The 27,207-nt window shown below is 44.4% G+C and overlaps 1 protein-coding gene across 1 annotated transcript in view; it reads right to left on the bottom strand.

Annotated features, from left to right (window-relative positions):
• The window catches only part of MAP3K13 (mitogen-activated protein kinase kinase kinase 13), a 191,839-nt gene extending 165,944 nt beyond the window's left edge, over window positions 1-25,895 (bottom strand). The window contains exon 1 of the mRNA XM_027875296.1: window positions 25,842-25,895. The gene's annotated coding sequence lies outside the window, so the exon portion shown is untranslated. The remainder of the gene's footprint in view (window positions 1-25,841) is intronic.
• Between the last annotated feature and the right edge of the window lie 1,312 nt (window positions 25,896-27,207).

Raw genomic sequence — 27,207 nt, 5'->3', positions numbered from 1 at the left:
GGGAGTGACCTTGCTGGAATTCCCCCATCAGGTGCCCAGTATCTATCTGGGAGTTTCTGTCAGGGGTTGTTTTTCACATGATACCATTAAAAGGCTATGGTACGCCAGATGGTGTCTAGCGATGTACCTGGACCTTGAACTTCGGGTATGACACACAGGAAGGAGTAAACTTTATACTGAGCAGGAATTCTTCTCCCCACCCCCAAGATGCTGGAGAAAAAGAACTACCAGTAATCCTTTGGCCAATATTGACCTAAGGACAATTACACTGACTTTGTATCTTCACTGAAACTTGCTTAAAGCTATGAGACAAAAACATCCTTCCTCCAAACTCTTTAAATGATTGGAGGAAAAAAAAAATGTGCCAGGGAATGTCTGGTCCTTGGTTTCACAACTGCCATACTAAACAATTGTTCAGGATTTCTCTGGACATTTTCACAGACAGGAAGTAATTTGTTTTATGGTATTTAAAAACAACAAACCACCTTAAAGATAATTTGTCTTTTCTCTGGTATGTGGTCACTTGTGACACTACCCATAATAAACTGAAAGCCAGAGTCATACAGAATGAAAAGAAGTGGGAATTTAGATCAGAGATGTGGGGGTGTGTGTGTGTGTGTGTGTGTGTGTGTGTGTGTGTGTCTGTTGGGGGGGAAGGCAGGAAGGGAGGGGCTGTGAGCAGACCTCTGAAGTTGCTGGCACCTCAGCCCCAATATTCATTCCTTCATTTCCTCATTCATTTAATAAATATGTATTTAGTGCCTACCACTTTATTCTCATAATTTGTTCCTCACACCCAACGCCTGATCCCTTGTTGTGGTGCCTGGGCCCAGGCTGCCTGGAATGCCGCTTTTCACTTTCACTTCTTAGAATGGGGGGCTTCCTTTAAGGCTGAGCTCAGCTGCCAGTTGGCACAAGGCCTTTCCCATTGCTAGTGCCTCTTTCAGAAAGGAGTCCTTAGGTCTACACTATCTGTGTCTAGTGTGCACCTATCTATGGGTGTTATCTCCTCCATTAGAATGTAAGATCCTTGAGGGCAGGGATTGTAATTTTTCTTTATATCCTTAGTGCTTAGCACAGCGCTTGGAATGTAGTAAAATAAATGCAGGCCTATGGACTTCTAGAAAAAGACCCTGCCATCCCCTCAAGCTATCCTCCTACATCTCCCCTCCCTTCATAAACCAAACGCTTAAAAAACAATTGGCATTCGTTGCCCCATTTCATCTCCTTCCATTCTCTGGTGATCTGGATTCTGATCCCACTCCTCAGGTGACAAGGTCCTCTCCTAGATGACTAAGAGGACCACTCCCAGGTGTGGCTGGAGTAAGATAAAGGTCGTGGGAGTTAAAAGAGATGAGTAACTGTGAGACCAGGGTGTTTGAAGAAACTGGACCTAAGGTCAAGCAGATGCTGAACTGGGTGTTGAGCTCTGGGGAAGGAGAGTGACCTCGAGGTCTCTAGAGGACAGTAACAAAGATCTTGGCCAAATGGTGAGAACTGCAAAAGGGGAGAACTGTATGCTGAGGGATGATGGCAGAAGGAAGGGTCTCAAAATGGCATCAGGGAACAAGCCGGCCAGCTCCTCCTGGCCCTGGTCTCAGGGGGTACAAGGGAACAGGCAGCCTGCTCCAAGACGATACCAGGAGATGTGGTGTGCTGAGAAGAGAGGCCATTTTCAGTGAACATCAGAAGATGGAAGGAATGTTAAGAGTGGATTTAAGGTAAAAAAGAGTTTGTTACAATGGAAGAGGGTTTCAGAGAGCATGGTAGGAAGGACAGGCAGAGGTAAAAGGGGCCTAGGGAGAGGCTGGGCTGAGTTTAAAAGTTAAGGGGCCATAGTCAGCACAGACCTTCACAGGCTGATCTTACTATCAATCTCCCCAGTTCTCCCCAGTTCTCCCAATTCCCACCCTGCTAAACCTGGGTGTGGTGGTAGCCAAGCCACCTGGCTAAGTAAGCCAGGTACCCTGTGGTTCAACAAGATAGGGCTAACTGTCCCCTCCTTCCCAATGTAAGAACCTGGGCCAAAGCCCTGGCCAATCAGTATGAGGTTCTGGTTTTTGTAAAGAGCTCTGGATTTGGAACCAGAAGGCCTTAGACTTTCCAAGGCAAAGACCCAGATCTTCTACTCTAGGTAGGATATTAAACCAAGGATTCACATCTCTGAGCCTCAGTTCATCGTTTGAAAAATGGGGATTATAACAGTAATAATGCAGTAATTGTATTACTGACTTCATATGGTTGTTGTGAGGAAAGGACTTTGAAAACTACAAAGCACATTATAAAGTATGAACTATTATTATTATAAGGGTGCTTGGACATTTTCTTTAGTCTTACAAGTCATTATGAATGATTATTTTTTTCAACTCATTAGCATGGCACCATGTTGGTACACAGTCCAATAAGAAACAGCTAAGGCCAGAAAGTGACTAGACAATGTCCACGGCTTTCTTTTATCTTTTAGGTCATATCCATGACTTGTGGTTGATGGAGTTTTAGACTTGGGAGTCAGGAAAAGCTGGGATCAAATCCTGTCTCTACCACTCACTAGCTATGTGATCCTGGGCAAATCACTTAACCTTTTTGGGTCTCAGTTTCCTTATCTGTAAAATGAAAGGATTGGCCTTGACTTGAAGATTCCAGATTAAAATCTATAATTCTATCATCCTGACCTATTTTCTCCTTAGATAGCAGCAGTGACCAGGACATATATTAATTACTTACTGCTTCCTTCCCTTCCCTCTACTTGATTTTTCAAGAGGAAAAAAAAAATCAGAGCAGAGAAGGGATGGAAAAAATAGGGGGTAATGAACAGGAAATGTTTTCCCAACCAAATCTGAAAAGGTCTGTATTATACAATTTTTCTCTTTATAAAGATGACTGAAAAGTTGCTAAGATGTCCGTGCACATAGCCTTCCAAAATGATTTCTAAACATTGTACAACAGGAAGATTTTGATGTAAACTGATCAAATCATTATCATTCCTGGATGGGGAAGACCAGCAGTATCAGACAGTTCTCCACTTCTCCACAGTGAGGGGAAGAAACCCAGACCTCAAAAAGCAACCCCCATTTTGGTCAAGGGGAAGGAAGGAAGGATTCCAGGCCTTGTTTACTGGCGACCTTTCTCTTGTTGATTTTTTAACTGTCATTAAATAAAACATGCATTTAACAGAATTAGGGAAAAGATACAAAATAAGAACATAATATTCCAGAGAACAAAATAAAAGTATTAACAAAATGTTACATAATTATAGGGAAATGTGTACTAAACTCAGCTCACAGCTGGTCATCTTCTAAGAAGAAGCATAAGCAGGGTAATGCTGAAGGAAGGGCCTGGGGTGGGAGTCAGAGGACCTGACAGGGAGCCCCCACTGTCCAGATGGCCTTTGGGGTCCCCTTCAGCTCTAAAGCCTATGACCTTAGGATCAATGTTTAGGGCAAAAAATGGATTGTGCATCTATGGTGGCCAAGGCATTGTGGACCAGGTGCTCAGTCCAAAAATCTGTTAGTGTCCAAAAATAAGGATGCTTCAGGACAGAGAAGCGGACCATGCAATCATACCAGCAAATACCAGCTAACATTTGTAGCATGCCCATTCTGGGCCAGGCACGTGGTAAGTGCTTCAGGATTGTTATCTCTTTTTATCCTCACAACTCTGGGAGGTAGGTGCCCTTACCATCCTCATTTTAAACAGAAGTGAAGTGACTTGGCCAGGATCACACAGCTAGGAAGCGTCTAAAGCCATATTTGAACTTCTGTTGTCCTGACTCCAGGCTTGGCGCTCTGGCCACTGTACCCCCAAGTCTACCCTTAGGTCTCCTTGTCAAACTAGACTCACAGGTCATGTTACTCTAGTATCCACATACACATCCATTGGTATTGGGAAAACAAGCCAGGATGATGACGGGGATCACTCGGCAACGCCACCCTGATTTGCTTTGGCTTTTCTGTCCCTAGAGAAAGGAGGGTGAGGGGCACTGGGCTCCCCTAATAAGTCCAGAATGGGGGAGCTCTTTGTCCTCTTCTCTCTACATTCTCTCCCTTGGCATCTCAGTCACTCCCAACAATTCATCTTACACACAGTAGACACTTAATGTTTGTGGAATTTAATTTAATGGTGATTTATTAATCAACAAACATTTACTAAGCACCTACCATATACCAGGCCCTGGGGCTACAAAGACAAAGTGAGAATGTCCTGCTCTCTGGGAGCTTACAATCTTGCTCAGGGAAACTCCACACACATGTGCGGGGAGATACAAAAAGGGACACCAGAGGGTGTGAGGGTGGGAGGGATCCGCAGCTGCAGCAACAGATGGGTCCCAAACCTATCGCCAGACCTGACAGTCGACTGCAAAGGGGCCACATGGCCTGGGGGGCCCAGCCCCCCAACTCCCCATGTCCAAACCAGACATCCTTCAGAGGATCAGAGGCCCAAGAGGCCATCTGGCCCAACTCCCCATTTTACAGAAGAGGAAACCTCGGCTCTGAGAGGGGGCCATGCCCAAGGTCACCTATGTGACCTACCTATGTAGGAAGTGACAGAGGCAGCAGAGACTGAGGCCCTGCCACTCACCTGGCCTCCCATGATGAGGCCCTGGGGGTTAGTGCTGATTCTCTCATCTAATCAGTTACCAGGTTTGATTGATTCAATCTATTTATCCTCTTCCCACCCTGCCTCATTGGACTGTAAACTTTTTTTTTTTTTTTTGGCTAGGCAAAGGAGTTAAGTGACTTGCCCAGGGTCACACAGCTAGTAAGTGTCAAGTGTCTGAGGCCACATTTGAACCCAGATCCTCCTGACTCCAGGGCTGGTGCTCTACCCACTGAGCCACCTAGCTGCCCAGACTGTAAACTTCTTGTGAGCAGAGATTGTTTCATTCTTTGTACCCTCAACACCTGACATGTGGCCTAGGTGGGGAACAGGCATCAGAGACTTCTTTCTGATGGATGGATGGATGGAGCTCTGATACCCTCACTTTCTCTCTACTCCCATGTCCAGGTGAGGAGTCTCCCTCCACTAGCACAGGTCACTGCCTGATTTGTATCTTACAGTGTCAGGGAGTTGCCTAAGATCACACAGCCAGTAGGTATCAGGAAGTAGGACTTGAACCCAGGCTGTCCTGCTTCTAAGGCCAGATCTCCCGGCCTGTGTCAGACTGCCCTTTATGTTCAAGCCACCCCCGCTGCTAAGGACCTGCCAGCATTTGCTGGGTGACTCCCCTGTGCATTACAGCAGGGCTGGGGGCTTGTCCCCCACTCAACAGCCAGCTCTCAGACAGCAGGGATGAAGTTTATCCTCTGGATATGATTTCCTTCCAAACTTTAACACCGCCCATTCACATTCAACTGAACCACCTATGACTTTAGGTCCCTAGAGGATGCCCCAATCATGTTTATTTTTTTTTTTCATGCTCTTTAGAGAAATACTTTCATGGCATGGACTAAGATGTAAAAGGCTGGACTCCCAGGTCTGCCACATACTGCATGTGTTAACTCTGAGCAAGCTATGGAATCTCCCAGAACCTCAGTTTCCTTCTCTGTAATATCGAGATGTTATATTTGTACCACCAACTTCTCAGGGGTTATTGAAAGGACAAGATAATGTATGCAAAATGTTTTGTGTACCTGTATATAAACATAGATACATTTTATTTATATTTTTTCTTAGTATCTCTCATACTATCCTTTCTCCCTTTTTCATACTTTTCTTTTTTGTATGTGTGTAGCCTTATTTTTATTTCCTTTTCCCTCCCCCTCCCCTAAAAAAAAAAAAAAAGAAAATAATCACCCTTCTCCTAAAGCTACCTGTAAGTGTAAAGAGACCAATTACTGTTTTTTCCATACCATCTCTTGAAACCTCCATTTTTCATTATGTCATAAGTATTCCACAGTTCCACACATTTTTCACGTTTATGACTTCTAATTTTCTGTGCGCTCTTCCATGGTGATTAAAAATCGGATTTGTTAAACCATTCACTATCCCTCGCTTCCAGTGTGCTGCAATCACACGTTTTGAGGGTGCTGGCGTCTTTATGACAATCATTTTTGTTTTCTTTCTTGAATTTCTGAAGATATTATTCTCAGAAGAGCCACTTTGGGGAAAAAAGGGGATATGGATTTTTATTATTTTCATGATTTATGCCAATCTTCTTTTCCAGAGTATATGAGCTGTTTTATAAGTCCTCAATTAAGAAAACCTACCTTGTGGCCAGTCCGAGTCAAACAGGCCCAAACATGACATGCCAATCTCGGTCAGTCTTCTATGCCTACAGTACCCACCCTCCTACTCTCTGCCCTTCAGAATCCTCTTTGAGATTGGGCTCAGACATCATCTCTTCCATGCAGCCTTCCATGCCCCCTGGAGCTGGCGGGTTTTCAATCGGCCTCCTCAATTTTCCTGAAGCACTTTGCTGTGATCTCCCATGACCCCCTTCCTTGTATTACACTTATCTGTGTGGATGAAATGACAATACTAAGTACCTCCATGCTCCCGAAGAATATAAGCCCCTTGAGGGCAGGGACTGTTACTTTTTCTTTTTGTATCTATAGCACTTACCAAGTATAGAGTAAGTAGTTAAGGGCTTTTTGACAGTTGAATAAAATTCTAGGTATTGGTGCCCTATTTCCTAGCTTTAGTCCCACTATATTTATAGCGCAAAACAAGGTTATTAATTTCTTGGTATCCATCAAATAAAGGCCATTGACATCACTGTTAACATATTTTTAGAAATTGTTTTGCTTTCTTTCATTAACAAAGTTATGCTTACTTTTCCCTCATTTTAAAACGCTGGTTTATCTTTCAGATTTCATTGGTTCATGGAATGTTAGAGCTGGAAGCGACTTTACAGATGAGGAAACTGATCCCCAGGGAGGGGACATATTCATGCTCTTACAGCTAGTGACTGAGGTAGGCCTCCAAGCCTGGTGGCCTTTTCGGGACTTTGGAAGGGGCTCATGTTTGAGTCTTTCCCTCTTATTGCTAAATTCTAAGGCCCCTAGTCCAGGGGCTCAGATGGGCACAAACACCCACAATGTAGTGTGAGTAACAAACAGCACAGGAGAAGCAGCCCCAGAGGCAGAGGTCTGGGAGGGAGGGGCAGGCCTGGGTGGGCCTGCCAGGAGGAGCCAGTGTTGCGGCTGGGCAAGGAAAAGAAAGGCTTCCATAAGCAGCCACGGGCCACCTCACAGAGGAGGGGTCAGTAGGAGCCTCAGTACACTGGAAGGGCAGCAGCAGGATGAAGCAATGCTAGAATCCAGGAAGGTTAGAGCCAGGCCAGGGGGGCCTTGAATGCTGGGCTAAGGACCACAAATGTTACCTCTCAGGCCAGAGGTGTCAAACCCAAACAGAAAGTATCCCTGCAGGTAGCATACTGACCTAGAGAACCACAAATTACACTTTCTCTGTTGTGCTGTGTTTTTACTTCTTTTGTCAAACATTTCCTAATTACACTTTAATCTGATTCACCACTTAGGAGTCTGGCAGCTTGGGGGCCACAAATGCAACACCTCGGGGTTTAACAATAGGGAGCTACCGATTTAGACGATAGGCAGGCAGAGAGGGAAGAGTTAGGAAGATAAATGTTGGTGTTCAGAGGTAGTTAAGGGGAGAGGCTGGAACCGGATCAGAACCATGTTCATGTTATGGACCCTCGGACAGTCTGGTGAAGACTGCAGACACGTTCTCAGAATCTTTTTAAATACACAGAATAACATACTTTATGAAATCATTGAGGAAGAAAGTGTAGACAAGAACGAAAAGATCAATGATAGGACCTGGGGAGAATGGCACAGGATGGTTAAGATGAAGGATGAGGAGAAAGGTCAAAGTACCAGGAGAACACAATGTCATGGGAGCTAAGGGAGGAAAGATGATCAAGCACGAGGGAGTCAACAGTGAGAACAATCCAGGTGGAGAAGGCCTGAAAAAAGACCTTGGTGTTAAAGTGTCGCTAGTGACCTTGGTGCGGTCACAGTGCTGAGGACTGAAGCGGTGGGCTGAGGAGTGAGTGGGTGGGAGCTGGAAGAGCCTACTCTTCTAAAGGTCTAGCTGTAAAGGTAACAATAGCCTGGACGATAGCTCGTGAGGGCATGGGGGAAGACTGGAGAATGTCTGTAGGCATGGGGCATGACCCAATGGAGAGGAACAGGGTAGAGATACGCCAGAGTGGGGATGATCAGTGAAGCCAGGTGGAAGGATCATCCTTGTAAGAAGGAAGGCTACTTTAGCAGGTTGGGGGCACAGTGAGTTGAGTGCTGGATTTGGACCCAAGAAAACCTGAGTTCAAATTATACCTCGGTGACCTAGCAATACCACTACTAGGTCTGTATCCCGAGAGATTAAAAAAAAAAAAGAAAAGAAAATATGCACAAAAATATTTATAGCAGCTCTTTTCTGGTGCAAAGAACTGGAAATTAAGAGAATGCTCATCAAATGGAGAATGGCTGGACAAGTTGTGTTATATGATTGTGATGGAATACTATTGTGCTATAAGAAATGATGAACAGGCTGACTTCAGAAAAACCTGGGAAGACTGACATGAACTGATGCAAAGTGAAATGAGTAGAACCAGAACATTGTACACAGTAACAGCAATATTGTAGGATGATCCACTGTGAACGACTTAGCCATTCTCAGTAATACAATGATCCAAGATAACTCTGAAGGACTTAGGATGAAAAATGCTCTCCATCTCCAGAGAAAGAAGTGATGGAGTCTGAATACAGAAAAAGCATACTTTTAAAACTTTCTTTTCCTTTTTTTTTGGGGGGGGGTGTCTATGTTTTCTTTTACACCATGACTAATATGAAAATATGTTTTGCATGACTACACATGTATAACCTATATCAAATTGCTTGCCTTCTCAATGAGGGGGGTGGGGAAGGAAGGGGAGAATTTGGAACTCAGTTTTAAAAACAAATGTTGAAAAGGAAAATAAAATACTAAACAAAATTTCTTTTCAAAAATTGTACCTCAGACATTTACTTGCTGTGTTACCCTGTATTAATCTCTCTCAGATTCTTTTGCTCCTTTGGAAAATGGGAGGGCAGCTAGGTGGTGCAGTAGATAGAACTCCAGCCTTGGAGTCAGGAGGACCTGAGTTCAAATCCGGCCTCAGACACTTGAAACTTACTAGCTGTGGGACCCTGGGCAAGTCACTTAACTCTGATTGCCTCACCAAAAAACAACAACAAAAAAAAGACTAATCATCCCCTTTTACAGAGGGGCAGCTAGGTGGATAGAGCACCGGCCCTGGAGTCAGGAGGATCTGAGTTCAAATCCAGCCTCAGACCAAACACTTGACACTTGCTAGCTGTGTGACCATGGGCAAGTCATTTAACCCCAACTGCCTAAAAATGAAAAAATAAAAAATAAAATGGGAATAATAATAGTACCTACTTCTTCAATCTAAATCAAAGCTCTCTATTTGGCATTTAAAGTACTTCAAACACTTACTTGCTGTGTCATCTTGGGCAAGTCACTTTACCCTGTTTACCTCAGTTTCCTGAATCTGTAAAATGGGCTGGAAAAGGAAATGGCAAACCAGTCCAATATTTCTGCCAAGAAAACCCCAAATGGGGTCACAAAGAGGCAGATACAATGAACAACAAAATAAACTAGTCCCTTCCTCTACTTTAATCTCCTCTCCACACTATATCGAACTACCTTGGCCCATTCGCAATCCTCTAACCACCATGCCTGTCAGAATGAGGAAGGGTATCCACATTTGTAATCACTGGCAAACTTGGAGTTCATGGCAGGGCTGTTCGTGAAGTTGAAGAAACAAGAATTTTCTCACTGGATCTCGGGAGGCTAGTGTTTGTCTGGCAGAGGAAGCCCCTTGGCTGGTACCATATTATTAAACTATGATAAGTGGAGGGAGGACTGATGCTGACAGGGAAAACTCTAAAGGCGTGCTTTCTATGGCAGTAAATATTTCAACGGAAAGATGTGTGACCAAAAGACAAGAAGACAGCCACGACGCAGAGCAGCTACCGGGCCACTGCCGAAAGCAATACAGGGCTGACATTGGCTGGCAGCCATATGGAGCTAGAGGAGAAACCATGACAAGAGTGACCTTGGTGACACCTGCCGACAGGACCGGGAACTACAGGTGGGAGATGAAGCAGCTGAATGATTGGGCATTTTTATAGGGGGAGCCTGGAGAGTGTGGGGCTGGCAGGACAATGTGGGTACCATCACCTTGTGAATATATGGGTATGTGCGCACATCCATCTCAAAACAAGCTGCATGTCATATGCTCAGTCTCGTCTAATCCTTTTTCTGGCCTTTTTCATATATGGAAATGCTCACATTTGTTCAGGATCTTCTAGTTCTTGGAGTCTGGGTTTGTAACCTGGCTCTGACACTTAGAATGAGACCACAGAGGAGTCTCTGAACCTCTTTTAGCTGTTTCCTCATTTGTAAAATGGAACTAATAAAACCTGGAGAATGGCTGGGGATATTACATTAGAAGGTGTTTATAAACACTTTGCAAACCCTAAATTATTATGTAAACAGCTATTATTATAGTTCTTTGGAACTTTAAAAAAAGTATTGTTTTTTCCCTCTAGTTATAATAATAATAATAATAAATAGCAATTATATAGTGCTTTAAGGTTTTCAAAGCACTTTATAAATATTATTTTATTATTATTTATTTATTTATTTTTTAAAAAATATCATCTTACTTGATCTTTACAACAACCCTAAGGTCCTATCCCCCATTTTACAGAAGAGGAAACTGAGGAAGGCAAAAGTTAAGTGACTTGCCCAAGGTGATACAGTTAGTAAATGTCTTTTAATAAAAGTATCTTGCTTTAATAGTTTGATGCATACGAAGTCAAACTCCATATATAGAATAAAGCCATGCATACATTTTCCCAGGGTTCCTGGGTTCGAGTAGAAGTCAAAAAAGGAATTCACCAAAATATACTTGAATCCTCTTCTGTATTCTGAAGGAATCTGACACAAAGGTTACACACATTCATATAGTTTGAGAGTTCACAATAACCACTGATGGAGACAAGGAGTGTCAATGACTAGTAATATATCTGTCTACCAAAGGCTTGTATGTGCCATCAAGGATACCAAATTCAGGAAGTTCTATCGATGGTTCCTTCACATTAAATGATGCTATGGCTATGAGAGCAGCAGACTGTACCCTCTACAGCTAAAGGCAGCATAGCGCAGTACTTATTGGTAGAAGTGAAGATGCTTATCATCCCTGGGGAAGTCATTTGATTTCTTTTTTCTTTCTTTTTCTTTTTTTTTTTTTGAGACAATGGAGGTTAAGTGACTTGCCCAGGGTCATACAGGTAGTATCTAAGGCCGGACTTGAACTCAGGTTGTCCTGACTCCAGGGTCCATTGCAATGCCACCTGGCTGCCCCCACTTGATTTCTGAGTCTGTTTGCTCTTCCAGAAAATGGGGGTACTGGACTTGCTAAGATCCCATCAGTCTCAGGACTCTACCTCATCAATACCCTCAGTCCCGTACCCCCATTTATGGAGAAAGCTCAGCTCAGAACACCTCATTTCTCACCTGGTTGCTCTACTCGGGGACATGCCCCCATGTCACGTTTGTATCCCCAGTGCCTGGCACACAGTAGGTGCTTAATAAATGTTTACTGACTGACCAAGTCCCTTCCAGGTCTAAATCTGTGATCCCCTAATGTTATCAATGGTATTAAAGATCGCTTCAGTGGCATATCTCTAACCAATCCTCTTACCTTAGATGGGTGTAAGGAGCTTTCTATTTGAATAGGATTAATTCAAAGATACTTTAATGACCTCTGAGTCACCTCAAACACAGATTTTAATAAAAATTTAATCATTCCAGAGACAAGGGGTTTTTTTTGGTGGGGGAGCAGTTGATAATTTTTTTTTTTCTAGAAACTGAAGGATTCTTTCTTCAAATCATTCATGACACCTATGTGACGGTTTTTTTCACTTTCCCCAATGTAATAGATCTTCATAAGATTAAAAAAAAACCTAAGTGTCAGTTATTTTCTTGGTTATTGAGGCCTAGTCAAACAGTTTTTTATCCAATCTCCCAAGAAAAACATCCAAGGATAAAAAAGTTGTATTAATAAGATGGCATAACAAATAACTGCCTCTAACACCAATGAGACAGCGGCACAGGCCTGGCACAGAGTAAGCACTACATAAAGGTGAGCTATTATTATTACGAACACCTGGACAGGCAGATCTAGGGTGTACCACAACAATGACGAGATGCAGAACAGGATTGTAGAGATTGGACCTAGGCCTTTTCACTGACATACCTCAGGAATTCCAGCAAAATTCCAGCTGAGCACAAGGACTGTTTCATCACAGAAATAACATGTGGTGTGTAGAATGCCTCAGCCCTTTCTAAGTCCTGCTATGTGCTGAAGGAAACTCGATCTACAACAATAAGCTCTAGACCAGGAGTGCTTTGGTGTCTGGCAAAGCCCAGGGACATCTCAAAACTATGCTTTCAAATACATTAAATAAAAAAATACATTAAATGAAACATATAAGATGGCAAAGTAGACCAATTATATTGAAACATTTATCAAAATATTAAAATACATGCACAGTCCCTGCTCCGGACTCTTCCTCTTTTCTGGAATGCACTGCATCACCATGGAAAAACCAACTGGTTTCAACACCCCTTAAGCAGGATGCTTGAAACCACGGCTCCTCGTACCATGTGCCCAAAGAGAAACGTTTAATTCTTGAGAAGTCAGGAAACTTTTTAATACCAGCTAACTTCCAGAATGTGAATTCTGATTCTTATTGAGAGAAGGTCAACCATGAGGTGATGAATTCCTTTGCTACACCAGCTCATGAAGATAATTCAACACATGGACAGCTTGTGAGCAGCATGAAGAAGTGAAGGGTGATCTCAAAGAGACAGAACAGATTCATTGAGAACAAAGCCGTGCCAGTCAAACCTCATGTCAAATTTCTGACACAGTATACCTGGACTGTAGCAAAACATCTGATAAAGCCTCTCATGATATTTTCATGGACAAGGTGGAAAAGTATTAGCTAGATAAACAGTATAGTTAGGTATTCATCACTGGTTAAAGACCCATGACCAAAGAGGGTAGATTAGAGGCTAAATGTCTCTCTCTCAACCACAATCTTTAGTCCTCCCACCTCTACCACCCCCTTCAACTAACTTTTCATTCCTGTTCTTTTTTAAAAAATTAAATATTTTATTAAAAATGTTAACATTGAACACCAAAACAACCGACTATACTTGCTTGGTAACTAATGCCAGGCAGAACTATCTAAACATTTTCACTCCCTCCCTCCAAATCTCCTCACGATTCTTTGTCCATTCATTTGAATTCACTTTTCCTCTCACGTCGTCGGTGTTGGTATGTTTTCATAAAAGACTTTCCAGATTTCTTTGTATTCATCAGACTAGTCCATCTTAACTGTATTATAGTTTTCCATTACATTAACGTACCACAATTTATCTATTACCTTACTGCTGGATACCTATATTGTTTCCAGTTTTTGCAAGTAAAATAAAGATGCTATGTAAAGCATTACACAGATAGCTCTTTGGTTTTGATAACAATTTCAGGGTATATTCCCAACACTGGAATTTAGTAGGTCAAAGGTATGACCTTGTATGGCCTCAGGCAAGTCACATAACCTCATTCTGCCTCAGTTCTTCATCTTTGAAATGAGGAAAATGGACAAGATGACTTCTAAGGTCCTTTTCACCTCTAAATCTGTGAACTTATGATCTTATCTGTAGGTTGAATTAAGCTGAATGACACGAAAGTTATTTTTGTCATTTTAACTATGTACTGCAAAAATTTTCTTCAAAAAGATCCACATTAGCAAGTCTACCAGCAGTGAGTGGTACCTTTTCCTTCAAAAGTCCACCTGCTGTGAGTTTCATCGTTTTAAATTATGACTGGTTTTGTTTTTGGTTGTTTTTTTTTTTTTCCCAGTTTGATGGGCGCTTAGCACAATGCCTGGCTCATAATAGCCACTTAATAAATGTTTATTGATTGTTGTATTATCCTCAGTTGTTGAAATATGAATCTATTAATGAGGATGATAATTTTTTCAAGTGATTGTTCATCATGTATTTTCCTTTTTGAAAACTCTTTATATCCTTTGGATGTTTATCATAGACTAAAAATTACTTTGGCTTTTAAATAGCTATTTTCGATGTCAAATTTTTTCTACTTGCTGTATTTTCCCCAATGTTACTTCTTTTTAGTGATATTATTTTGTTGTGCTTTTTTTCTCTAGTCAAGTACATCTATCTTGTCCCTAATAATGCCTTCAATTTACTAACTTTAAAAAAATTTTTTTTAAATGTTACTAGGTAATATTCCTTAAATTTGTGAATAATCTACGTAACAAGGATTATTTATTCTTGGAAAGTCTGAACTAATTCTGCTGTGGATCCATCTGGGCCAGATGGTTTTCTGTTAATTCTGTGAGGACTGGTCTTATTTCTTCCTCCAATATTGGTCTATTAAATTCTCAATTTTCTATCATGTCAGTTTGGACAATTAATATTTTTGTAGATGATCATCTATTTCTTTTACACTCTTGAATTTCTTAGAATCTAGCTGTGGAGTATTTCCTAATAATTTTCTTTACTTCTTTTGTGTCCTGATTTCTCCTTTATCATGTGTAATTTTGCCAACCAGTGTTCCCTCCCTTATATTTCTTTGCAAAACAAAAGCAGCTCGTGGTTCTCACTTATCAATTGTTCTTTCATTCTCTATGGACTCCTGCTCATATCCTTACAATCAACTCCTTCCTAGGGGCTTTAAATCTAAGCTCAATGCAAGTATTTTTTGGTTTTCTTTCTCATGAATGTATAAACACTTAGCAAAATTAACTTGGGCTCCAAGAACAGCTCTGGCTGCATATGACAAGTTTGACATGTGCTATTTATTACTGTCTTTTAAACATTCTGCTATTTTCCTGATTTCTCCTTTAACCAAGTACTAATAAATTATTTTCAATGTTCACGTAAATTTATCATTTCCATTCATGTTACCGAATTCTATTTAGACTGTATTCTTGTTTGTATGTATAATTTCTACCTTTTAAAAATCTATGACTTTTTGCATATGTAACTTCTCTATGACCAAGTGCATGCCTCGTTGTGAACATTCCACTTGTACTTGAAAAGAACGTGCATTTCCGGCTCTTCTCACTTAGTTCTCTTTATGTGTCTTAATTCCCACTTATTAAACAGGCCATTCAAATCTGTGTCTTTTACTGTCATTCTTCTTATTAATCCCATTCTTATAATGGAGTGCTGAGGCCCCGATTACTATTAGGTTTTGACTTATTTCCTCTGATATCACTGTTAATGTTTTTTAAACTGCTGAATTGCTTGGCAAATACAAACTGAGAACTGTCATATTATACATACACATGTACGTCTATGTATACAGATATATTCACTTTTATGCAACATCTTGTCTCCTTCAATTTTTTTGTGATTTTCATTCTACTTTATCAGATACCATCAATGATATCATAGTTGTTTTTTTTAAACATGTAGCTGCATGACAAATCTTAATTTATCCTCTTAATTTTAACCTAATTATGTCAGTCAACAGGCTTTCATTAAGCTCCTACTATGTACTGTGCGTTTTTTGTTGGGTTCCTGTTGGTTTTTTTTCTTACTCCTTTTTCTCTTCCAGGATAGTAATGAGGCGCCCTAGGTGTGAACTGGAGTTTTTCTATCAGAAAGCTTGGGTCTGGGATGGGGAGGTTGTATGCTCCTTGGGGTCTGACTGGTTAGAGGAGATGGAGGAGGCAGGAAATCTTGTCAACTTTTAGGAACAGCAAAAAAGGAAGAGTGTTTCCCAGGTCAAGGGAAGGACTGGTCTGAACTCCCAACAAGGCTGAGAGGGATGTCTTAGTCTCAAATACCAGCGAGGCCTCCCACTCTGCCTACCCTGGCAGAGCTCAGTTGCAGCTAAGCTCCTCCTTTTGCCTCCTGCTGAGGGGGTAGGATTGATCACTGGCTATGGAAGGTGATGAAGGGTAAGTAGCCCTCTTGTGTGAGGTGGGGCAAGGCAGATCAGAAATTCCCTGGGCTTTGGGCAGTAAGCAGATCCCAGTACTTGGTCCTGTGGAAGGGTCAGTAAGCCAGATTCCCCAGACTTGCTGTCTTGTCTGGGCCTATCTACACGTGAGGCATGTCACTTGATCTCATGAGCTTAGACTGGTGGAGTAGGTAGGTGGGTGGGGTTAGGAAAGGGCTCCTGATTTCACTATCCCCCCAACCCAATCTCGCATGATGACAGGAGGGGGTAGATGGAGGTACTGAAGGGGTTATTGCTGTTCAATCATTCAGTCATGTCCAACTCTTGGTGATCTCATGGACTTGGCAAAGATACTAGAGCGGTTTTCCATTTCCTTCTCCATGGCACCCCCATTTTACAGATGAGGAAATGAAGCAAATAGGGATTAAGTGACTTGCCCAGGCTCCACTGAAGGGGCCAGCACACCAGATTCTGGTTAGAGTTGGCTCTGAGACTCCAGGGCTACCGGACCACAAAGCTCCTGTCTCCGGGTGATTCCCTTGGCTATTGTCGGTGGCATTTCTTTTCTTGTTTCTTCAAAGCCCCATTATGGTTGGTGGGGTGGGTTCAAATCCTGCCTCTGACCTCAGTGATACTGGGCAAATCACCTCACCTTCCTGGGTCCTCAGCAGTAACCCACGTGGCCTCTGACGTTCTTGTCCCCTCTCAGTTTCTGCCATGATGAAGGACTGAAGTGGTATGTCAGGATCACCGATGGGTTTCAGGAGGAGCTGCGTTTGCTGGCTTTCCCACTGCTTAGCCATCTTGACCAGAAATCCTCTCTACTCCATTCCTTTCAGTCTTGGAGGAAAAGCTCAAAGATCCAACTGTAACTTCAATCTCATCTCCTCCAGGATCTTCATCCCTTCTCTCAAACATCACCAACCTCTCCATCTACGTTGTCCTTTTCCCCTCGCCCAACTACCTTTTACATCAAAGGTTCTTAAACTGGGGTCTGTGGCCAAGTTGACTTCTTTTTAAATTAAATTTTATTTTCAGATCCACATTTTCAACTGCCCCCTCCCCCAATCAAGACAGTAAGGAAAATGAAACCTCTGTTACCAAAATGTATTATCAAGCAAACAAATTCCCAAATTGGGAATGTAAAAAAAAAAAAGTCCCAATCTGTACTCTGAGTTCATCAGCTGCCTATCAGGAGCAGGGTGGAATGTTTCACCTTGAGTCTTCTGGAATTGTGGTTGGTCACTGATCAGAGTTCCTAAGTCCTAAACGTTTTAAAGATGTTTGTCTTTACAATATTGTTATTGTATAAATTGTTCTCGTGGTTCTGCTCACTCCATTCTGTATCAGCTCAGACAAATCTTTCTACACTTTTCTGAAACCATCTCTTTTATCATATTGCAACATCACAGTATTCTATCACATACAGATAGCATAATTTGTTCAGCCATTCCCCAATCGCTGGGCACCATTCCCCTCATGCCTCCCCTTCCCCCCGCTTCTAATTCTTTGCCAGCACAGAAAGAGCAGCTATAACATGAACTAGTCTTTTAAAATATTTTTATAACGGTACTGCAATATAACTGGTTTCCTTTGTAATCCTATGTACTTTATTTTATGCATTTAAAAACATATCTTGAGAAGGTCACCACAGGCTTCGCTGTTCAGTTGTTTTGGTTGTGTCCCACTCTTCACGACCCCTTCTGGGATTTTCTTGGCAAAGATAGTGGAGTGATTTGACATTTCCTTCTCCAGCTCATTTGACAGATGAGGAAACAGGCAAACAGGGTTAGACGACTTGCTCAGGGTCACATAGTTATTAAGTGTCTAAGGCTAGATTTGAACTCAAGAAGATGAGTCTTCCTGACTCCAGGCCTGACACTGTATCCACTGAGCCATCTAGCTGCTCTCCATAGGCTTCACCAAACTGCTAAAGGGATCCATGATGAGAAAAAGGTTGAAAACCCTTGTTCTTCATGAAGCTTTTTGTCACTACCCCAAATTCTGTGCTCTCCCCAACTCCTATGTATTTATATATTTATTCTCTTTATATTTATTTTTTGTACACTTGTTTATCTATGTACTTGATGTCTCCCTTGACTGAACATAAGGCCCTTGGGCAAGAAATGTTTCACTTTCTGTCTGGCTGTCTAGAATCTTATGCACATAGCATGCACATAAGAAATGACTTGATAGATCTCTCCTTCCCTAAAATACCAGCTGACCACTCCAACTCAAATCAAAGGATCATAGATTTGGAGCAGGGACAGACCTCAGAGATCATCTAGTCTAACCAGTTTATAAATGAGGAAACCGGTAAGTGACTTGCTCAAGGTCACAGGGTGGTAGAGCTAGGATTTGAACCCAGCTTTTTTCCAACTACTCTGCACTGCTTTCCTATTTCTCTCCTCTTCACTATGAAATTCCTAGAGAGAATAGTCTACACTCCTTGCGTCCAATGTCTTCATCCCCCACCCATTACGTAACCTGAAAGTCTGCCTTCCATCTCGATTTCCAACTGAAACCATTTTCCACCGTAACTAATGACCTCTTTGTGGGCAAGTATGAGGGTCTTTCTTCTATCTCTGTCCTCTGGGGTCTGTGGCCAGTGAATCAGGCCACAAAAAGGCGACATACCTGAAAAACCCTGAGGCAGGATCGAGAGGACAAACCAGAGAGCCAAGTGAAGGGCCTCGTGGGATGTGACAGTTCAGAGAGACAACACGGCGTGGGTGGAAGGAGTGCCAGCCAAAAGATCTGGGTGTAGATGCTCACTTTAGAGTTTTAGATATTCACTTTAGATTAGTTTAGACTCTTCAAGCTTTGTAGCTCTAGGCCAGTTCCTAACCCTCTCTGAATCTTTCACATCTGTAAAATGTGGATGACAAGTTATACAAGTTATCTCACAAGGATACTGTTGAGAGACTAATTTGTAAAACTGTCTCTATTGAGGGTCTGAGATGGATTCCACAGAGTTCACAGGCAGCAGAGAGGTTCTCTGAATACTCCTAGGACACTATGAGCAGTCAGATTGTCAAGAAGGTTTTGCCTAATAATAATACTAACTACTTTAAGCTCTGTCCAACACTTGTTGCCACAAAACCCTCTGCAGGAGATAGTGGAAGGACTATCATCTCCATTTTGCAGATGAGGAAACTGAGGCTCACTGGGTGAAGTATCTTGCCCAGAGTCACATGGCTGAAGAGGGTCACAGTAAACTGTCTCTTGACTGTCAAGAAGCCAACACTTTCTCTTCTATCCCCCAGAACTGAAGCAAAACTGAGGATTAGCTTTAATGATATTCATCTGTGCACATGTTTAAGCAAAGGCATGATCACCAGCTGGAAGTACTACAGAGGAAGTGTATACATCAGGAAGGAGTTGGACTTGAGAAGCAGCATTTATTAAGCACCTACTATATGCTCTGCACTGTACTAAGTGCTTTACAAACACTAACTAAACCCTTGGAGGGAAGGGCTTTTTATTATCCCCATTTTACAGATAAGGAAACAGAAGCAAACAGAGGTGAGGTGACTTGCCCCAAGTCACACTGACAGTAAGTGTCTGAGGCCAAATTTGAACTCAGGTCTTCCAGCCTCCAGACCTGTCCATGGTGCTGCTGGCTGTTTCAAGTGACTTCTAAGTTTCCAATGATCCTAATTGGACAATCTATTGTAAAATTCCTACAGAATAGGTCTACCAAATGGGAATAATGACACTGAGTGCCTACTACATTGGACTGTTATGAGGAACAAATGAGTTAAAGGCCAAAAGCACCTTGCCAACTGTCCAGTGCTAGACATCTCTCTGGATCACACGGAATGAGCTGGCCCTTCTGGCTTGCGCAGATGCAGCCAGCAGTGACAGAGCCAGCTGAAGCACCCTGGGCATTCTCTCAGAAGCAAAAGGAAAACAGCATTGACAAGGAAAATCACTTCAAAAGTAAATTCACATGGAAATGGCACACAGGCCACCTCGAAGAACATAAATACCAAACAGAAGAACATCAGTGCCAGTCCGGATACAACAAGTTCCTTGCCAGGGTCTTGCATCCCCTCGTCCCATCCAGAATTGTGTCACCTCTTTCACCAGGCTCCCCTTGGCAGGTCACACCTCTGATGACCCCCTCCAGCTCCCTCCCTCCCTCCCCCTCTCTCACCTTCTTCTGTGCCTGGCTCAAAGCTGGTCTACCCTGTCACTCCTTCAAGACTAGACTAACCACCTTTGGATGGTCTTTATAGTTCCTTAGATGTAATTCAAGTCAATAAACACAAAGTGTCCCCTATGTGCAAAGGCACTATGGCTGCCATCTTCGCTCTAAGGCAGTCACTGCCCAAGATGGTCAAACCTCAGACTTCATAATCACTCAGAACTGCTCTGCTTCTAAGATCCTGGAGACTGAGATTTCCTCTGACCACAATCTCCCGGCCTACCCCTCTCTTCTTCCTCTCCTTGCCTTCAGTGTGACCGTTGGAGCCTCCCCGTTCCTAGTCAGTCACCCCCACTCTACTGCCCCCCATCTTATCCTCTATCCAGTCCTGATCAAATAGATGGCCATCTCAACAATATGCTAGCTTTCCTGACCCCCACCCACCAGGCCTAGCTTATTAACTGACCTCTGGCTAATTCTCCCATCTACCTTCTCCACTCCCACTCCAGACCAGCCAAACACAGATAGGAAAAATCATGAAATTTTTCTGACCCAACTGCCACAGATTTCTGCTCTCTCCCCTCAACTGAGCCCTCAATGTGGCCTCCAGATCCTTGTACACTTCTTACTCATTTCTCATCTTCTCTTCTCTGTGGCGGCTGTTCTAAACCATCTCTGCTTCACCTTTCCCTGTCACATGACCCTGCCTCTATAAGGGTCTTTACAGGAGAGAAGTCTAAGGGGAATTACCTGCACCCCCTCTTCTGCCTCCCTAAACCTCTCTGTCTTCATTGATGCACTTGTCAATCCTTCTGCTGTGACATTTTCATATCCTACTTTATCTTTTATTAGGCTAGAAGGCCTCCAGGATGTGGGCTGAATAGCGGCCTTTTTTGTACTCCCAGCCATTGGCACACCGTACGAACTCCATAAATATTTACAGATGTTTACATTCAGTATATTTATTTGGGCTCCCTCTATGAACTCCTTCTGAACCTATGTCCTCTCCCCTCTGGATCTGCCTCATGACAAGATGGCCCTCCTCACTACCAAGGCTAATTCCTCCACGAACACCCCTGATATCACCCCCTTCCGTCTTCTCACTGCCCCTTCTTTGTTCATGGTCTCCCTGCTCTCAGTCACCTTTAATCTCTCTCCAATGACTCCTTGCCCTTGGCCTATGAGCTCACTCATCTCCCCACACTAAATTAAAGCTCTTTCCCCCTAACCTATCTGCCTTCTCTCTAGCTCCTCACCTCATTAACTTCCAGAAAGGAGAGACGATGCTCAGCCTCTCTGCGCACACTCAATCCTTGACCCCTTGCCATGTAGATTCTATCCCACCAATCTTTTCGAAACTGCTCTCTCCAAGGCCACTAATGGTCTCTTTTTCACCACATCCAATGGCCCGGCCCTCTTCAGAGCATCTGACACCAACAGACTCCCCTCTTCTCCCATGGCTCTCATGACATTCTCTCCCTTCATTCCCCTCCTCCCTGTCTTGCTTTTTCGGGCCCCTCCTTCTCCTCCTGCCTCAACCCCAGGCTCTCTTTGATTCTCCCCTTCTCTGCCTCCACTCTCTCCCTCACTGTCATGACTGCTTTTGCCACTTCTAATGGGTGACTTTCAGGTCTGCAGCTCCAGTCCCCAACCTTCCCACAACTGTCTGCTGGACACCTCCACTTCAACAAGTTCAAAGAGTGTCCCCAACCAACTTCCCCATCCTCTTCCCCATGCCCCAAACCTCTGATGTCCTCCAAGGTCCCTAGAGCTGCTAAGAGTGCCATCCCCCCCCTCATCCTTCACTAGGCACTTGTCACTCCCCATATCTTCTCAGCTGGGGGGTGCTGTTGCTTCCCTACCTTCCAGATGGGTCTTCCATTGGTCTCACCCTTTCCCTGCTGCTGCAGCCCCTCAGAGGTCAGAGCCTCATGCTTCTGGACTATTATTAAAAGCTCTTAATTGTTCTTCCTGCCTCTAACCTCTCCCCAACCAACAAAGCCTTCACCCGCTGCCATTATCACGACCCTTATTCTATGTCCTGATCAGGTCCCCCTTTGGCTCCTGTGCCTGCCAAACAGCTTATAATGCCTCAGACACAATCTGGCTCCAGTGTGTATATCTTTGCAAACTTCTCTCACACTGCTCCCCATTCATGGACCAGATTCTAGCAGAACAGCACACCATAGCCCATTCTCATCTTATCCTGTTCCACGTTTGTGCCTGTTTACATGACACCTTCTGCCTGGGATAAAACGTCTGCCCATCTCCACCTGCTGAAACCCCTTTCTTTGAGCTACAGCTCAGATGTCAGCTCTTCCAGGAAGCTTTCCTTGACTTTCCTCCCTCCCCCGCCATCCTAAGCTAGAAGCATCATCTCCCTCCCAAAGCTTCAGTTAAAACAACTTTCTCTGGATGCCTGCCTCCTGTGCACTCAGAGCATTCTGCCTCGAATTACAGCTACTGGCTTCACTCCCCCTCCTGGAGATGATAAACACCCTGCTCTTATAGATTGTTTGTTCTCCCAGTGCCTAGTACACAGTATGCCTTTAACCACCATTTATTCAATGAGCTGAGGACTGACTTCTTGAATGCTCACACAAATGCATGCACACATGTATATGCATGCACACAAGCCCTTATCACACCTCTGGCAAGATCATGAGGATTAGAGCTAAAAGGTGTCTGAGAGATCTTCTACTCCGGCCCCCTCTCTCCACTTCACAAATGAGGAAATTGAGGCTCAGAGAAATTCAGTGGCTCACCCAAGATCCTAGTGAATTTGTAGCCAAGCCAGGATTTGATATCAGGCCCTCTCACCCCACAAGGGGAGCTTGAAAATATGCAGCCTGACCTTTTCCAATGATGACCTCACAGTGACAAGGCCCACCTGGGGCTACTCTATGTCTCACCTGCCCTACACCACAGCCACCACCTACCTTTCTGAAAGAGCTGGGGTTGGAGTGCCCTGACAGAACAGTTCATGTTTTCATTGGCCTTACGGGTTTCATAAGATTCTTCAAATTAAATCCATTCTCCAGGCCCCAGTTCTGCAAAACTGAAAAGCTCAAGGGTGTCAATACCCTCCCAGAGATCACACTGACTTCCAGGAATGAGCTTTATTGACATGGCCACCTCCCATCACATTAGACTAGCATGAGGGCCACGGTGTATCACCCAGTAGGCGCAGGTGGCACAATCAGGCAACTCAACAATCAAGCACCCGCTGAGTGCCAAGAAATACAGAGACAACACAAAACGGGCCCTGCCCTCAGGGAGCTTCTATTCTGGGGGAGACCCAAAAGACAGACATAGGGATTACAAAGTGTGAGGAGTCTGGGGGATGTGGAAGCACTTTCACTCTCATTCACACTCACAATTTCTAGCCTCACTGTCTCTGGAAAAGCCTCAAACATTTCCCAGCACTATAACTGGTTAAAAAGCAGACATAGGAAACCTTGCTCTCTACTCCCTCAATCTACCTCGTTACTCACTGCCCTTGACCCCAAACGCCATCTGCTCTCGCCAGCAGCTGGTCACACGCAAAGTCCCGCAGGGACTCAGTGTACCTTGTCTGTCCATAGTGTCTACAAGGCTGGCCCTCGTGACAAGCAAAGCTAAAAGTAGTCAAGAGAGCGGCAACTCCAGGCTCAGGAGACTGAGAAACACTTCAGGGAACCACACAAAGCTGAGTAAGATTCCCAAAATCTAAAGCAAGATGTGATCTGGGACACTCTTCTAATTTCTGCAAACTACCAGAAGAGGCTACGAGAAATAGGGGTGTGCACGCTTTTTATGTAAATGTCTGAAATTTGGGATCCACATTTTGCCTCTTTTTCTATTTTTAACATTCTAAATTTTAAAAAAATTACCAGCTTCTTCCATATTGAAAATGCATGTTTCCCTTCCCCCTACATTTTCAATCTTATGACAGGATTCCGAACCCTCTTAGAAGTAGGAATGAGACAAGGTGCAGAGCACTTCGCATCACACCCATGCATGCGATCAACTTACTGGGTAATGTTCCGTGAATGATTCATACCCAGATCCCATTACTCAGCCCTATGCTTTCCTATGCTTTCTGTGAGCATCTAAAACATTGTATTTTGATTTTTAAAATAATTTATCATGACATAAAAGGACAGAATCAAACAAAACCAGGCTCCATGTACTTATACTTAGTGTACCCAGGAAAACACTTTAAAAGGGCCCTTGATGAACTGAAACTAATCTCTAGAGGTTCTCACATTTCATGGGCTCTCCGCATTGCAGACGCATCCCGGGCAGTAGCTGAACCGATGTTTACAAATGCTTGTGAACCCTCTGTCTAAAGGAATGAGCCGCTATTTCATTAAATGTATCTAAAGCACCTCAAAAGAAGGAAAGAAAACACCCCTTAAATCAGCGCAGGAGACAAACTATCTCTGGTCTCTGCTCTCTCCTGATGCTCCTCCAGAAAGTTTTCCCAGTAAAAGTACAATCAGTCGATGGAGCAAAATCTATCGTCTTGTTTCTTGTGCATCAACACCTAAGAGAAGTGGACCACCATCTACCTTTGGTTTGAACAGGGAACCAACCACAAAGAGTCAATGTGAGGCAATCGAAGAGGGCACGGTGGGGGGATGGGAAGACCCTCAGGCTTCCGGTCCTTGTTTGCCCCCATTCCCTGGGTGACCTTGCTCTCATTTGTAAAGCAGGAACATAAAGTCCTTGCACCATCTCAATTTAATTGTACGAAGTGCCTCCTCTCCTGGAGGGGACCAAGTCCTCCTGGGATCCCCGGCCTCCAGCTGCCCCTCCGAGCCTCTGTGTTCCCATCTGCAGAATGAGGGTTCAGAGGTCGAAGGACCCACTCCTTCCATCAATGCTGCCCGGGTAACTCCGTCTGGCTCACACAGACAGGCTTATCTGGGACCCCAGGTCCCCCAGACCCCACCACCCACCCTTTCATCACTGTTCACTCCCTGAAGCCAGCAGGCTGCTGGCTGAAGGCTCTAGCTGCGTGACCAGAGGGAAGGGGCTTTCCCACTTGGGGCCTCAGTTTCCCCACCTGTAAAATGACGGGACCTGGGTTCAAATCCTGGTTTTGCTGCTTGTCCCTGGGTGAGTGGCTAATTAATTTAGGAGCTCCTTCCTCTGTACGATAAGACGAACCGGGTGGTCCCTGAGGTTCTAGCCTAACTCACTTAGCTTCTCCGTGCCTCAGCTTCCTCCTCTGCACAAGGGGTTGGATTGGATGGCCAATTCTAGTTTGATGATCCTGACGTCCCTGTCCGTGCCTCAGTTTCCCCTTCTGTACAAAGGAGGGAGGCTGCATTAATTGGCCTGAGGCTGTCCCAACTCTAGCCCTGTAACCTGTCCTACTGCTCCGTGCCTCAGTTTCCCCATGAACCCCCCCCCGCTCTAGTTCTATGACCCTACGTCCCTTCCCGCTCCGTGCCTCAGTTTCCTCATCTGGGCATGAGGGGAGGGGGGTATTCCCCGGCCTCCAAGCCCCCCAGAACCCTCCCCCCGCCTGCGGGGCACACAGTAGGCGCCTAATAAAGGCTCCTGAGCGAGCGTCGGCGGCCACGGCCCGGCCCAAGGAGGCCGCGTCCACCCGCCCCGCGCCCCGTGGGTCCCCTCGCCGGGGCTGCCGCGGCTCCCGACCGTTACCTGTCACAGGTCGTCCCGTCCCGGGCCGGGCGCCGGACCGAGCGAGCCCCGCCCCCGGCCGCCTTTGCCGCCGCCGCGCGCGCGTCACGTCCCACACGTCACTTCCGGACCCGCCCCCAGGCTGTCCTCAAGCGCCCTCCGCCACGGCGCCGCACACACTGCGCACGCGCCAAGCGCCACGCAGCCCCTCCCCGGGACCGCTTGTGAGTGCGGTGCCACGCTGGCCTGGCGGGTCCCGCCCCTTCTGGCCCCGCCCCTTCAGTCGGTCCTTTAAAAGGGCCGCTAGGTGGCGCAATGGATAGAGCGCTGGGCCTAGAATCAGGAAGACCTGGGTTCAAAGCACACCCACCTTAAGCACTTACTAATTGTGTGACCCTGGGCAAGTCACTTCAGCTGTCTGCCTCAGTTTCCTCATCTGCAAAATGAGCTGGAGAAGGAAATGGCAAAGAGTTGAGTCCATTCAGTATCTACTGTATAACAGGCGTTGGCGCCCCACACTGGGACAATAGCACACTCTCTTGACCGCAGAATCCAAAATCTGAATAAAAATCACAGAATCCATGGTCTCTCCGTCCCAGAATTTCTTAGACAGACTCTTAGAAGCCCAGAATCTCTCCTGGCCGAATCAGAACTTCTCAGAAAGTTTCCAGATTTCAATTTGGGAAGCATAGCATCTTAATCACAGGCCTATCTCGTGTGTAGTCAGTTGTCAGCATGTCGTCTGCCTTTTAGACCAGGAGCTCTTGGAGGGCAGGGGCTGTGCTTGCCTTCCTTTGTATCCCCATTGTGTGGCATACAGTTGGCGCTTGATAAATGTTAAGTCTCTGAAATAGATTATCGCCTTTTAACACAGAATCACGGAATCTCTTAATCACACAACCCCAGGACTGCAGAATTGGAAGGGGATCCAGCAACCATCCAGTACCTTTGAAAAAAAATACCCTCTGTAAGAATCACATGATTGTGCCGGCTAATCTCTAGGTTCCTTTCCAGCTATAAGAGTTAAGGAGTCTATGAGCTTTACAGGAAAGTAGAGATGGTGCCGAGGCCACAAGATGGCAACACTGAGCCCTCCTGATCAGAGATGTCAACTATTCAAACAGCCTCTGGGAGTCACCGAATCACAGAAAACCCAGCCCAGCCAAAGGGGCTTTAAATCCTCCCCGCTTCGTGGTTCTCAATATTTGTGGTTTGCTTCCCAGCCTGTGGGATCACTGTGTTATTGTTCTGTCATTTCAGTCATGTCTAACCGTAAATTCGTGTCTGACTCTTTGTGACCTCATTTGGGGTTTTCTTGGCAGAGACACTGGAGTGGTTTGCCATTTCCTTCTCCAGTTCATTTTACAGATGAGGAAACTGAGACAAA

This window comes from Vombatus ursinus, unplaced genomic scaffold (assembly GCF_900497805.2).
Source record: "Vombatus ursinus unplaced genomic scaffold, bare-nosed wombat genome assembly UNPS02014808.1, whole genome shotgun sequence".
Lineage (NCBI taxonomy): Eukaryota > Metazoa > Chordata > Mammalia > Diprotodontia > Vombatidae > Vombatus > Vombatus ursinus.
Note: the sequence above shows the minus strand (reverse complement) of the source record. Positions and strands in the feature narration are given on the sequence as shown.